Source organism: Paroedura picta, chromosome 10 (genome assembly GCF_049243985.1).
Source record: "Paroedura picta isolate Pp20150507F chromosome 10, Ppicta_v3.0, whole genome shotgun sequence".
NCBI classification, from domain to species: Eukaryota; Metazoa; Chordata; class Lepidosauria; order Squamata; family Gekkonidae; genus Paroedura; species Paroedura picta.
In genome coordinates, this window is record NC_135378.1 from 43,537,023 (window position 1) to 43,550,704 (window position 13,682).

A 13,682-nucleotide genomic window follows, 5' to 3' on the forward strand; every position below is an offset into this window, starting at 1 on the left:
GTCATCTGAACAAACATATATAACATTGTGTTGTCTATGGCTGTCTAGGTAATCCAAAATGGCTGCCAAGATCTTATGCAGAAGACTACATGTGATGTCTCACAGAAACGATTCTATGTTTATTTTCTCCCCCACCCCATACTTTAAGAAAAATGCCCCCCATGCCTACATGACCCCATCATACAGATTTTGTGATTCATGCTCTAGGGCCAAGCTGGAAATTCAAGAGATGAATATCTTGGCCTAGACCTATAGTTTATGCTAGCTATAGCTGTCTGAACAGGTCAATCTCACATGATATGTTTGAAATCTATTGACTTCAAAATAGGATGTGCATTTCAAAAGTTTTCATGCTAAATTTGGTTTTGGATTTCAAGGAGAACTTGCTTTTCCATACCCCCATTATTACCATTTCAGGATTTCTTTCAGGTATATTTTTAGGTCCCAAAAATTCTGGGCAGTTTTCCCATTTCCCCTCTCCTAGAGGCAGCAGGACCAGGGGGGGAGGGAGACAGAGAAAGGAAGCTGACCCTACCAGACAGCTGTTAGTATTCACCTTCCATTCATTTGAATATTAAAGGAACTAGAAGCCCCCCCCCCACACACACACACACACACACACTTAAAAGCTAAACTAATAGCTGACTGTTGGAACTGATGAGACTGTTATTTCCTATGGGCCAAATTTACCTACTGGAAATAAAGGAACCACTACTCTTTTAGGTAAATTGGACCACTTTACAGCCTATAGGAAATAATTTCCTCGTTGTTTCCAACAGCTGGTAGACCTGGTCTCTATCCAGAACTGGGTTGTTGGTTGGCATCAACTGTTAAATGGGTTTCTAGCCCCTTTAAAGATTAAAGGCATATAGACATCCCAACAGCTGTTGAGCAGGCCATCATCCTCTGTACTCCCTCCCTCCCCCCCAAACCAAAACACATCCAACATTCCAGAGCTCCCAAAACAGCTCATTCTGGGTGTAATTTCAGCTCAGGTATATCCGAATGCACTCGGCGACTTCAAAACCAAACTAGCTGTCAAGGTTTAACTTTCACATAAAGCGCAGTGGAAGCAACTGTAACATCCGTATGTGCAAAGTGATCAATATCCCAAGCGTTTCATAAATGTAATGTGATAGTTTGTGTGTTCCCTAATGGGTAAAAGAACATGTAACATATATTGATTTAATAGGTGTTAGAACTCTCAAGTGCATTCTCGAGGATTAAAGCAATGTGATTTGCCATTTGCATGATGGCTATCTGCAATTTAAGCTTTCAGGGAAATAATTTAATGACGCTGCTGCATTATGCGTGATGGGTAATTCAGAAGGAGTCAGAGGAGAGCAGAGCAGTGGAGTCTATGATTTAGAAGATAGGGAGCTCAGCTAAACAAATGCACAAGTGCAGAAAAATTTATGGCCTCATTACTGTCACTCATGGCCAGGTCTTGAATTCATGTGTGTGCAGGGTTTCAAAAGGGCATATTTAATGATTCACTGGTTTTGAAAGTTGTCCTATTGCTCTAATGTGTTACTTTGTTTATTCTAAGCAACAGAATATTTATTATTCAGTTGGATAGTAGATTTATTTATCAGTCACACATGTGGCACACTCAAGGTTTAGGTGACTTCTTCCCTATTCAGATGTAGTGCTTTCAGTAAACATTGTTTATATTGAAAATGAGATGTTCAATATTATTCCACACCCATAAATCCTTCCATCCTCATATTCCTTGTCTGTGATAAGCACAGAAGAAAATTGGGAAAAGCCAGTCTACTGGGAGTGTAAATTTCTTGCAGGTTTAGTGAAACTCCAGCATTTTATTGCCTTACAGTTTTATTAGTACACTCCAAAATCTACATAAAGTTTAATTGTTCCTTCACTAATACTGTGATAAATATTTGGGACAGCCTAATAAAATAGCTTGCAAATGGCAATTTTGCCTTCTGTTCTACACTGCTATAATTACTTCCCCGAGGAGTACATCCTAGCCCTTTGTCACTTGATAGCTGCTGTTATTTTCAAATGAAGCAGCAGAGATGGATGCATGAGGGAGGGGGGTTAATCATACACCTAAAGCTGCAGAAAATTTCTCATCCATGAATCTCTCACTCTGGAACTTACTCTGCTCAAATTACTGGGGAGTTCATATTATGACTGAAACAAAAGGGAAATAGGACTGCAGAGCACAAAGGCTGATCCGCTATAGGTAGTGATAATCTCCACAGTAGTTGTGTAGCTTAAAAACATAATTGGCCCTCTTTAGTACATATCCATGTTACTTGCCACTAGTCCTCTGGGGGAATTAATTTCTCTTTGTTTCTCTTCAAAACAATCAATAAACAAAAAATAATAATACCTTGGGCTGATCCTGGATGCAGCAGCTGGCTCAAATAAATCCACAGCCTGTAAGCAGGGTTGCCGATGCTGGGTTGGGGAAATATCTGGAGATTTTGAGAATGGAGCCTGGACTGGCAGGGTTCAGTGAAGCATAATGCCATAGAATAGTGATCCCCAACCTGTGGGCTACGGACCACATGTGGTCCTTTGACTAATTGGAGGTTGGCCCTGAAGGATGCCTTCTCCCCCCCCTGCCCTTTACAACACACTTCGGGTGTCATTGTCTCCCATCACTCTCAGATGGGACTATCTCGTTGCAGAGAAACAAGCTCAGGGTTCCCATTGATTTGTCATTGTCATGACTTAAAATTTCCATGAAAATAAAATGTTCCTTATGTTCATTGTTGTGGCGTGTCTGTATCTTATTTTGAAGGGATGTTTAAACATTACCATAGCGATCAGAGAACATTAGGGCAGTGGTTGAGAGTAGAGGTATAAACTACCCCACACACACACACCAGGCCTCAGTAAAAGACATTGAGTGGTCCCCGGTGCGTGGTCCCCGGCGTTGAGTGGTCACTGGTGATAAAAAGGTTGGGGACCACTGCCATAGAACATGGCCTCCAGAGCAGCCATTTTCTTTAGGGGAAATTATCTTTATTGGCTGGTTGTTCATTGTAAGATCTCTGGGCCTTACCCGGAGGTCAGCTAACCAAAGGACACAACCTAAACTGCCATACACTAAATCTGCAAGATGGGAAAGAGAGAATTTGAGTCAAAATAGATGTGATGAACATCACAGGTCTTCTTTAGTTTGTGAAGATGGATTTACACACATGGTAAATAATATATGTGTTCAACATGGCTGTTCATGAAGAGGTAGGGAATTTATTTTTCCAACTTCCACTCATATTTATTAATAACAACCAGAAACCATGAGCCCCCCCCCAACATATTATAAAGGGGATAAAATCTTTTGTTCTTTTTAAAATAGCAATAAAAACACAGGGAGCCCCAGTTAGCAAAACCAAGCTGGAGTCTTCTTTCACCTTGCCACATAGCCTCAGTTCAAAGTGTACCTATATGAGCATGCTATTTGCCTTTGGTAGACCGAGTTCTGTGGTCTGTTATGGCCTTTATTAAATTGTGAGAATTGAACCTGCTTCTGCCGTTGAGCTTTCATCAAAAGCACCAGTTGTCTATATACACAAATTGATTGTTTACTCTTTACTTGGTACTTTGTAATATTTCTGTGTATCCTCTTGTTTTTTTGGTGCTTTATTAAATTGTGGCATGACTGAGTAGAAATGGAAGCTAAACACTTTCCCTGCCTGTCCTTCCCTTCTGAAAGAGACATTTTCACCCCTTTTCACTCAGTAAGAAACACTTTTGGCTGACCCCTATCAGAGAAAAACAGCTTTACAAAGTAGCTTCAGAGGGAAACTGCAGGCACAAAAATCGTTCAGGATCTTTTCCCCTGCTTCCCATTCATCAACTATGATTTTTATAACTCACTCACCTAGCTCTGCTTACAGGGATTCAGTAATGACCTGATCCTCATACATGGATCTGGTACTGTTAAACCCTGTCTGTCCTGGAGTTTTCATTTGCCATTTTATTCCTTGTGGCTGCTGGAAGGCTGTTTAATTGACTCATGCCTGTGCCTATCACCTTCCTCAGGAACACCAGAACTAAATTATCAGAGTAGTCACAACTGATTGCTCACAGAACAGGCAAGTAATCTATAGGATATAGCAAAAAATAAACAAAAGGGAAATGAAAGCTCAGTCATTCTAGTGTTTTTCCCCTTGAAACAAATTGAAATTAACACAGATTGAATTTCACTTTAGAGCAAAGTCAATGAATGTTTTTTTTCCTGCCCACCAAACACTCATATACCACAGGTATTTTGAACAGCTTTTGTTGTTGTAGAATCAACTTCAGAGTTAGAAAACTCTTCATTCACCAGTTGCTCGCTACTACTGTACCACCCATGCTCCTAGCTGCATGCCCATCTTGGTGCCACCAGGAAAAGCATTGTGGGCAGTGTCAGCACCTGTGAGCATTGGCAGTAGGAGTTCTCACAAAGGGGCTGGGAAAGAGCACAAAGGTAATGGGAGACATAAGGGAGGGAGAGTATGAGTAGAGGGGGTGGGCAGAGGAGGGAAGGGTGCCCTGGGAACGCTCTTAAATTATTTGTGAGTTTGAGTACCCGGCCAAAAGGCCATGGCCCTGGCATGGTGGAATAGGCTGCCAATGGAGATATGGGCCCTGAAAGAACTCCCTAAGTTCCAAAGGGCCTGTAAAATGGCACTCTTCCACCAGGCTTATGGTTGTGACTGCAGCAAGCTAATACAACCAATAAAATCTATGGGCCATTTATCTCCAGTGTATTCCTACCACAAACTGAAGGATGAATTCAAAGGGAAAATCAGAGAATTATGAGGTTTTAATTATTTTTTAATCATCTAAATGCCGTGTAGTATGAACCACTCTGAGCCTGCTTGCAGGTAGGGGTGGTCTATAAAACAAAAAACAAGTTTGCAGGCTTGCTGTCTACATCAACATCAGTGCGGGTGTGGGTGGGTGTAAATAATACAGTATCATGATACAAACTTTGCTATGGGAACATATGCCTTAAGCGGCAAGGTGAATATATTATTCTCAGCCTCTATGTGAGTTTGTTCACATAACAGTCTTTAAGCAGCCACTAACGACATTTTATAGTTCAACCCATCTTTCAAGATATCTATTTTACAAAAGTAGATTGCATTTTAAGGCGATAAACTACAGTACGCTAGTTCATTAAATCTGCTTTTATTATCTCCATATAAAGGTGTATGTTTCATGACAGAAACTCCCTCCTGGCAATGTATTTCTGTTTTAAGGTAGCAAATGTGCTTCTTGCTGTAAATTTATGGAGTCAAATACACTTTAGCTTAGCTAGCAATATAGCGCTTCTTATCTGCAGACATTTTGCAGTTTGTCAGCACAAAGGTTCCAGAACTTGCTAGGCCATTGCTTTTTATGTTACCAATTGTGTAAAGTATGACCGGTTAGCGTGAGAAATTCAGTGCTACCATTCTGTTGTGCACAAGGAAAACGATTCCTATGAAATTAAATCAAGACACATGAAGTAAACAACTGTTTTTTTTTTTAAATCTATAAATAGACAGCTGGCTAATATTTATTACATTCAATAATTTAGCATGATATGCATGACGGCTTCGACCTCCAAAATAATTTAGCGCCTTGAGCCGAGATTAAATGCAGAACATTAATTTTTCCCTCTGGTTGTCAAGCCAACCAAGAGGCCCGTCAAATCTATTTAAATAAAGCCTGCATCATGTAATAATATTAAAGGGGGTAAAATATTAATATGGGCTTGGGATGAAACACTGGCCAAAAAAGCAGCAGTAAGGCAAGTCTAATTTATTAAACTGATTGTCTGTCTGCTGAAAATGGTATGAAACACATGACTGAGATTCACATTATAGCCATATAGGGTTATTAACTGAAAATTGAATAAATTGATTAACTATAATGTATATATTATGATTGTATGTACATGTTGAGTACGTGTTGAGTAATTAACATGTAGAATTCACTGCCACAGGAAGAGGTGGTGGCTACAAGGATACAGCTTCAAAAGGGCACTGAATAAACATCTGGAGCAGAGGTCCATCAGTGGCTATTTTCCACAAGGTATACATGGAACACTGTCTGGGGCAGTGATGCTCTGTATTGTTGGTGCTTGGGGGGCAACAGTGGGAGAGCTTTTTGGACTTCCTGCAAGTGGATCTCCTGATGGCACCTGGGTTTTGTAACTGTGTTGAACTGGATGAGTCACTGGCTTGATCCAACATGACTTCTCTTATGTTCATACAATCAAGTCAAAAGAAATAAATTATTTTGGCAAGTTCCAAAGTAGTTGTAAGAGCTGAGATGCAATTGACCCACATGATCTTTGGATATACCTTAAGTGGCATCAACAGAGGTGATTAATTGTCCCAGCAAAGACTCTTTAAAGGTTCATTGTGGCCTAGGTTTTTGTAACCCAAAGCCCACATCATCAGATCACAGTCAGCTAGGGTTTATTTCTTTTGCTACATATAACAGAAGTAAGTAACAAAAGGCCATTTCAGCCATAGAACCCCAGTTGCAGATTGCCCTCTCACCCAACCCTTAATCTGATGAATTTCTTTCATCAGGTGAAGACATATATGTTCATTTGGTCTTTTTGTTAAATGCTATTCTGTTTATTTTTATATTATAGCTTTTGTTTGTTGAATTTAGTTTAGAATTCAGCTGTGCAATGCCATGCTGAGGGGGAGCCCCAACCATGGTGGCCACTGGAGAGCACCAAAGGTTAGCCGGCGGCAGAGTGGCAGGGCAGCCCCCGAGGCAGCAGTTGCAGAAGAGGACAAAGAGGAGCTGCAGCCCGGTACCAACTGATTCACGGACCAGTACCGGTCTTTGGACTGGCGGTTGGGGACCACTGTACTAGAGCATATGCACTGCATGAGAAAATCTAGGATTGCCTATTCTGACCTAGGAAATTTCAGGAGATTTATAAGTGGTGCATAGGGCAGGCAGAATTTGGGTTAATTCCTCTGTAGTCTGGATATTTCAGGATAATTACTAGAAAACTACTAATAAGAGCCAGTTTGGTGTAGTGGTTAGGAGTGTGGACTTCTAATCTGGCAAGCCGGGTTTGAATCTGTGCTCCCTCACATGCAACCAGCTGGGTGACCTTGGGCTCACCACAGCACTGAGAAAACTGCTCTGACCGAGCAGAAATATCAGGGCTCTCTCAGCCTCACCTCCCTCACAGGGTGTCTGTTGAGGGGAGAGGATAGGTAGAGAAAAGCAGCATAAAAGAACCAACTCTTCTTCTTCTAATCCCAGGCATCCCCCTGAAGTTAAAAGGGCCCCCTAACAAAGGCCCCAGAAAACCCAGTGAGAACTATTCCAGTAGAAAGATGATTTTTGAGTTTAGAATTGGAGGGCTGCTGCCAGTTAGAATAGACACTAGTGGACTAGATAATCCAATTCAGCATAAAGTAACCTGTATGTTTTTATTTGAAATCAGAATTACACTAACACAAGAGACACAATTGTATTTCGATGAAAGCAATTCAACAGAGAAATGCACATGACTTGTCCACTGCATCTAATTTCCCTATTTCTAAGTTTAGCTTTCGGGATTAAAGTTCCATTCAAATATTTTGATTATGGCACCAACTGATGTGAAACTCTTGTCAACAAAACTTGGCATCCATGTTGCTGCCCCCCCCCCTAATTTGCACAGTCTAATTACTCTGCTATCAAAAAAGAATTCCTGGGTCCTGGGAGATTAATGTGGTTTCATGTTAATTCAGTCAAGGCTGGAAAGCCACATCGATCAAGCTATCGTGAATCACTGGCTTTTGATTTAGCTACTCCAATTACTTCGCTGTCATCGCCAGGTATAGCAAGGAGAGAGAAAGGAGCCGGATATACTTTCCCACTTCCCTGCTCTTCAGTACCTAGCGACATCCCTGTGAGGAATCCTTCTTTTGAAATGAACCCAAACCTTTGGAAAACCACTGAATGATTTCCATTCATTTCATGGATTCCAATTGTTTTTCATGTAGCTATCAAGTGGCCTTTAAAGCAAGCATTTAAAGTCATACCACTGCTAAAAGATATAAAGGGCAGGATTCATGTTTTGTTTTTTAAAAGATAACTTTTTTCAGTTTCTCCTTCTTCAAAGCAAAAGCACTTATTCCTTTGTAGTGTCTATTTCTGCCCAATTCACTGATTGTCTGCATTGAATAACTACTATAGCCAGTTAAACATTACTATAGACCAGGGCTTGGAGTTACCAGAGATTTCAGTAGACAGAAGAGATTTCCACCAGTGAAGTGCAACTATTTCATTTCCCTTTCCCATTGCAGCACAAAATGTCCCCGAAATGTTGTTCCTGGGACAAACCCCCTAGAAAAAGCATAAGGATAGAAATTTGCTACAGGAGGGTGGAAGCCTTCCACAAACATTCTTCTTTGGATCCAACTTTAGGTATACATATGAAAAGCAGGACTTTTGCTTTAAGAGGTAAGAGTTTGTTCAGTGTGGACAACGCTGCTATTGTAACTGTGATTTTTAAAACACTGCTTTTAGAAAAGAATTTGATCTCAAATATATACACAAGTGAATCTGCCTGAGTATTGTCAGCTTCTTACTTCTGTTCCCCTGCTTACACTAAAACAATGCCTCTGTTTTGGAAGAAGACTTACGTTTAGACCTGACCCTCAGCCAGTTTTCACTCATACATGCTCAGACCAAGGCCCTTATAAGCTTTAACCATACATTACTTATCTGATGCAACTGGTGTTACCCCTGCATTCTCTTCTACATCCAGATGTTGGCAGACTTTAAATAAGCAAAGGAGAAGAACACCAACTGCTTAAAGAATAAATTATTTCATTCATAAGTGTATCATCTGTGTAACCATCAGTGGTTAAGAGAGGTAGCCTCTAATCTGGAGATCTGAGTTTGATTCCCCACTCCTGCACATGAAGCCAGCTGGGTGATCTTGGGCTAGTCACAGTCCTGTTACAGCTGTTCTCACAGAACAGTGCTGTCAGAACTCTGTTGTGGGGGGAAGAAGGAAAGGTGACTGCAAGCTGCTTTGAGATTCCTTCACAAACTGAATAGCAGGATACAAAAAACAACTCTTCTACCTCTAAAGACAGTCCAAACTGTCTAACTGACTATCTTTGGGAGGAAAATAGGGAGGAAGTGTGCCCAAAGGAACAGGAAGTCTCCAGTTGAGCCAATCAGGACACAGGAGGAAGTTATTTGAAAACACCAGGAAGTTGTGAATTGAGATATGCTAACTAGAAATCTCCATTGCTTTCATATATGCTGTTGAATCATGCATACTACAGATCTTGCATATTCCAATGCAAAAGATACATTCAGCCCGTTTCAGATGAGATCTGTGGTATGGATCTAGCGATCCATCCACATATGTATGTGATGTTTTATCATATGTGCATGCATAAACTTCCTTTCTCAAGTAAATTTCCCTTACTGGATTCAGGTATACTTTAATGATCCCCAAATTTATTCATCTTACTGTGCATTCTCTCAGACATGAAGGTAGCCTTCTTTCTGGATGCAAATTCAAGGCCTTATGTGGCCCTCAGGTTATGCTGATACTAATGCTTAAACAAAAAAATGTGAATACTGCCACTGGCAGTTTGAAGAAGTATATTTGACAGACATTATTATATGAGAATAGATAATAAAGCTAATTCAATCATTAATTATATCAAAAGTAAAGAAAACAATTATTGACATTTCTGCACAAGCTCAAGACAGACAGAACAATGATACATGTGGCACTGGATCAAAGGAGGAGAAATGACTGTGTAATCATAATGGAAACAGAATTTCCATGTTTGACAACTTGAATGCATTCTCTTGGAAAGAAAGATGACAACAGCATTCAGCAGATGGATAACTGGAAATAGTTCTTTGAAAGCCAGCCTTGTGCAGTGGTTAAGAGCAGTGGATTCAAATCTGGATAGCCAGGTTCAATCCCCCACTCTTCCACATGCAGCTGACTGAGTGACCTCTGGTCAGTCACAGAGCTCTCTCTCAGCCTCATATACCCCAAAGGGCATCTATTGTGGGGAGAGGAAGGGAAAGGGGTTTGCAAACCCCTTTGGGATTCCTTCGGGCAGTGAACAGTGGGTTGTTGTTGTTTTTTAACTTCCCTTATTCTTCTAATTCCACTTGCTGTCATGCAGTAATAGTATTTGCATGCATTTACTCTATATATTCTCAAAACTTTACCCCTTTCTCCCAATGGCTTAAAAAATCTTTGCTAGGAACAGAAAAACAATGCATGTACCTGCATCCCAGACACAAAACACACACATGTGTTAAGTCTTACACATGAGCAAATATTTCAGGAAAAACAGAAAAATTCCAATAAGGCCTGTATCATCTAGACTGAGTATGATTGCCTTTAATTTGTATTCATTGTCCCCATCAACAACAATGCTATATCAAACTGAAAAGATTGCTGTGTGCCTTAATACTATCACTAAACATTGTAAAGTTGAAGTTGTGAGCAGCCAACGTGCCTGAGTGGCCATCCCTGGAGATGTGCAACAAATAGGGAGAAAGCACTCTGCCAACAAAGGCCAATCAATTCAAATTACACTCACCCAATGAGGGCCAATAGATCAAACTGTACTCTGCAAATGAGGGCAAATCAGTTCAAATTGCAATCTGCCAATGAGGGCCAATCAATTAAAATTGCATGTAAACAATTCACTCCCTACCTGATTGGCTCTCCCTGGGGATGGGCTGCCAATAGAGAGAGAAAGCACTCTGCCAATGAGGGAAAAACAGTTCAAATTGCACTCTGCAAATGAGGACGAATCAGTTCAAATTACAATCTGCAGATCAGAGTAAATTAGTTCAAATTGGCAGTGCCTACCTGATTGGCATTTCCAGGGGGTGTGCTGCCAATAGGGAGAAAGCACTCTTCCAAAGAAGGCCAATTGTTGGACTTATCGGGCCTTTTCTTTCTCTTCCTGCTGTTTGCCAGGTAGAAGAGGTGCTGGCTTCTTTGAAAGACCCTGCTTCTGGTAAGTTGCTCCATCCTCAGCTTCTTCCCACACTCTGCATCCCCTCAGGTGAGCCAAGTGGGTTAACAAGGCAGTGAACTGCAGCTGGAGGATGGGCACACAAACAAAGAGCTCCTGCAACAACTTTGGAATCTAAGCCCTGGTTTGTCTGCAGCTCCATTCCCTCCTGCTGGTTAAAGCTCTCTGCCCACTGAATATCTGGCTGAGCTAAGCTCTCATCCAGCTGAAGCTTGAGTGAAGCTGGGAGCTCCTGGAAAGGCTTTTCCTCCCTAACAGGACTGGGGTTCACAACACCTCCCCATGGCCCTGTAGCTGGCTATCAGAGTGCTCTTTGCTTTCCTCCACCCCCCCTCAAAGGGTCTAGTGGGATTCAGCAGCCTTCCCCATCCAGCCTGACCCTTGAGAGATGTGAGCAGGTTGGAAGAATGTAGCTCCCCACAGCCTTGCCTTCCCAGCCTGTCCTTTGGGAAATGGGGGTGGGAAGGATACAGACACCCACCTCCATGGCCTTCCCCACTGAGCTTGGGCTTTGGGAGATGTGGGAGAGGAGGCGGGAAGGATGCAGCCCCCCACACAGCCTTCCCTGTCTGGCCCAGGTTTTGGGAGATGTGGGGTATGTGGGAAGAAGGCATCCCTCCCACATCCTTCCCTTCCTGGTCTGCCATTTGGGACATGGGGATGGGTAAAAATGAGAAAACCCTCCCCCTGTGGCCTTTCCCACCCAGGCTGGCCTTTGGGAGATGTGAAAGAAGGGGTGGGAAGGAGGCAGCCCCCCCCTACAGCCTTCCCTGCATTTGGGAAATGTGGGGGGAGGGGTAGATGGTGGCAGCCTCTGCCTGCAGCCTTCCCAGCCTGGTGTTTGGAATATTTGGGTTTGACGGGAAGGTGGGGACAGTGGTGACCTGTGTAGACACTGTTGTATGGGGTGGGGGTAGGAGGGCCAGTGCCCCCCCCATAAGAACTGTTTTCTCAATGAGAACTAATTACTTCCTCCCCCCCCCCCTCTTTCTATCTCTCTTTCTTTCTGTCTCTTTCTCTTGCTTTCATTCTGTCTTTCTCTCTTTCATCTTCTTGAAGGTTTCCAGGCCAACACCTGGAAGTTGGCAACCCAGATGGCTGCATATGGAGGATGAGGCAGGAATCCAATCCATCTCTTGAGTTTAGACTCTGCTACTTTGGTGCCAGTTTGGTATAGTGGTTAGGAGTGCGGACTTCTAATCTGGCATGCCGGGTTCGATTCTGCGCTCCCCCACATGCAACCAGCTGGGTGACCTTGGGCTCGCCACGGCACTGATAAAACTGTTCTGACCGAGCAGTGATATCAGGGCTCTCTCAGCCTCACCTACCTCACAGGGTGTCTGTTGTGGGGAGAGGAATGGGAAGGCGACTGTAAGCCGCTTTGAGCCTCCTTCAGGTAGGCATATAAGAACCAACTCTTCTTTTTCTACTACTCTTTAACCACTTCACCGCACTGGATCTCAAGGGAGCAGGTGGAGGCAGAACCCAGGAAGGTCCCAGTGAAAGTGTATGGGCTAGCACCCGTTGCATTTCTGGGTGCAATGAGCTTTGCCTCTAGTGTGGAATAATACCTGGGTTCTAGAATACACAGCAGATACTAGTGCAGTAACTGGACAGTTAAGGAAACATCTGCCCAAAGGGACATGATTTGCTGCCAATTGAATCCTGTCACTGATGGCAATAGATAATTGAGATAGTTCTACAGCAGGGGTAGTCAAACTGCGGCCCTCCAGATGTCCATGGACTACAATTCCCAGCAGCCCCTGCCAGCGAATGCTGGCAGGGGCTGCTGGGAATTGTAGTCCATGGACATCTGGAGGGCCGCAGTTTGACTACCCAAGTTCTACAGAGTACATGACTGAAGGTCAAACATTGAAAATAAATTTGGATTGCTTTCCATTCTCCCATGCCAGCTATTTTTTTACACGTAGATTTGTTTATGTTGTTCTTTTCCTCAGCTTGGCTCAAAGCTCTGTGGTTAAAAGTAAAGTGGGAATTTAAAAGGAAAAGAATCTTTTAAAAGCACAGCAGCACTTAATACTTGTAGTAGGAGCTACAGTAATAGTAAAAGTTATTCTGTACCATAGTTGATTTTGATGAACTGCTTCTGTTGAGCAGTATCTAAAAGTCACTTTCATTTACTGACGAATTAACATGTTTTTCATATAATTAATATTATATATATATACATATATACATGTACATATATAGATAGGTATAGATATAAACACATATTATCATAATCTATAATAGAAAGGTAAATAAACAAGGGGGGAAATATTCTTAAACAATGAAAGCAACATGTTTTATACAATTGCATATTCTTACAACCTCATGAGTAAAGATCAAACTAGTCAACCTTATATTTGCCAAGTAAACTGAGAAAGTGGGTCTCTACAGGTTGAGAAGGAGGAAGTTTGTCATGCCTGCAAGTGACCCACCCAAGCTATTGGGAGGCTATTTTCCACTTTCATGAGCACCCTAAGGAAGGAAAAAATGAATGAGATGGGACAGGAGAATTCATTGGCAGGCTGAGCGTGAAACACCTCCCTCTTCTGCTGATTCTCCATCAAAATGTCCATCCATACATACACCTGGTGTATGGAACCCTTTGGGCTTTTCTGCATGCCATAATTTTTGCATCATACTTACCTTTTGAAGACGCTGTATTCCAAC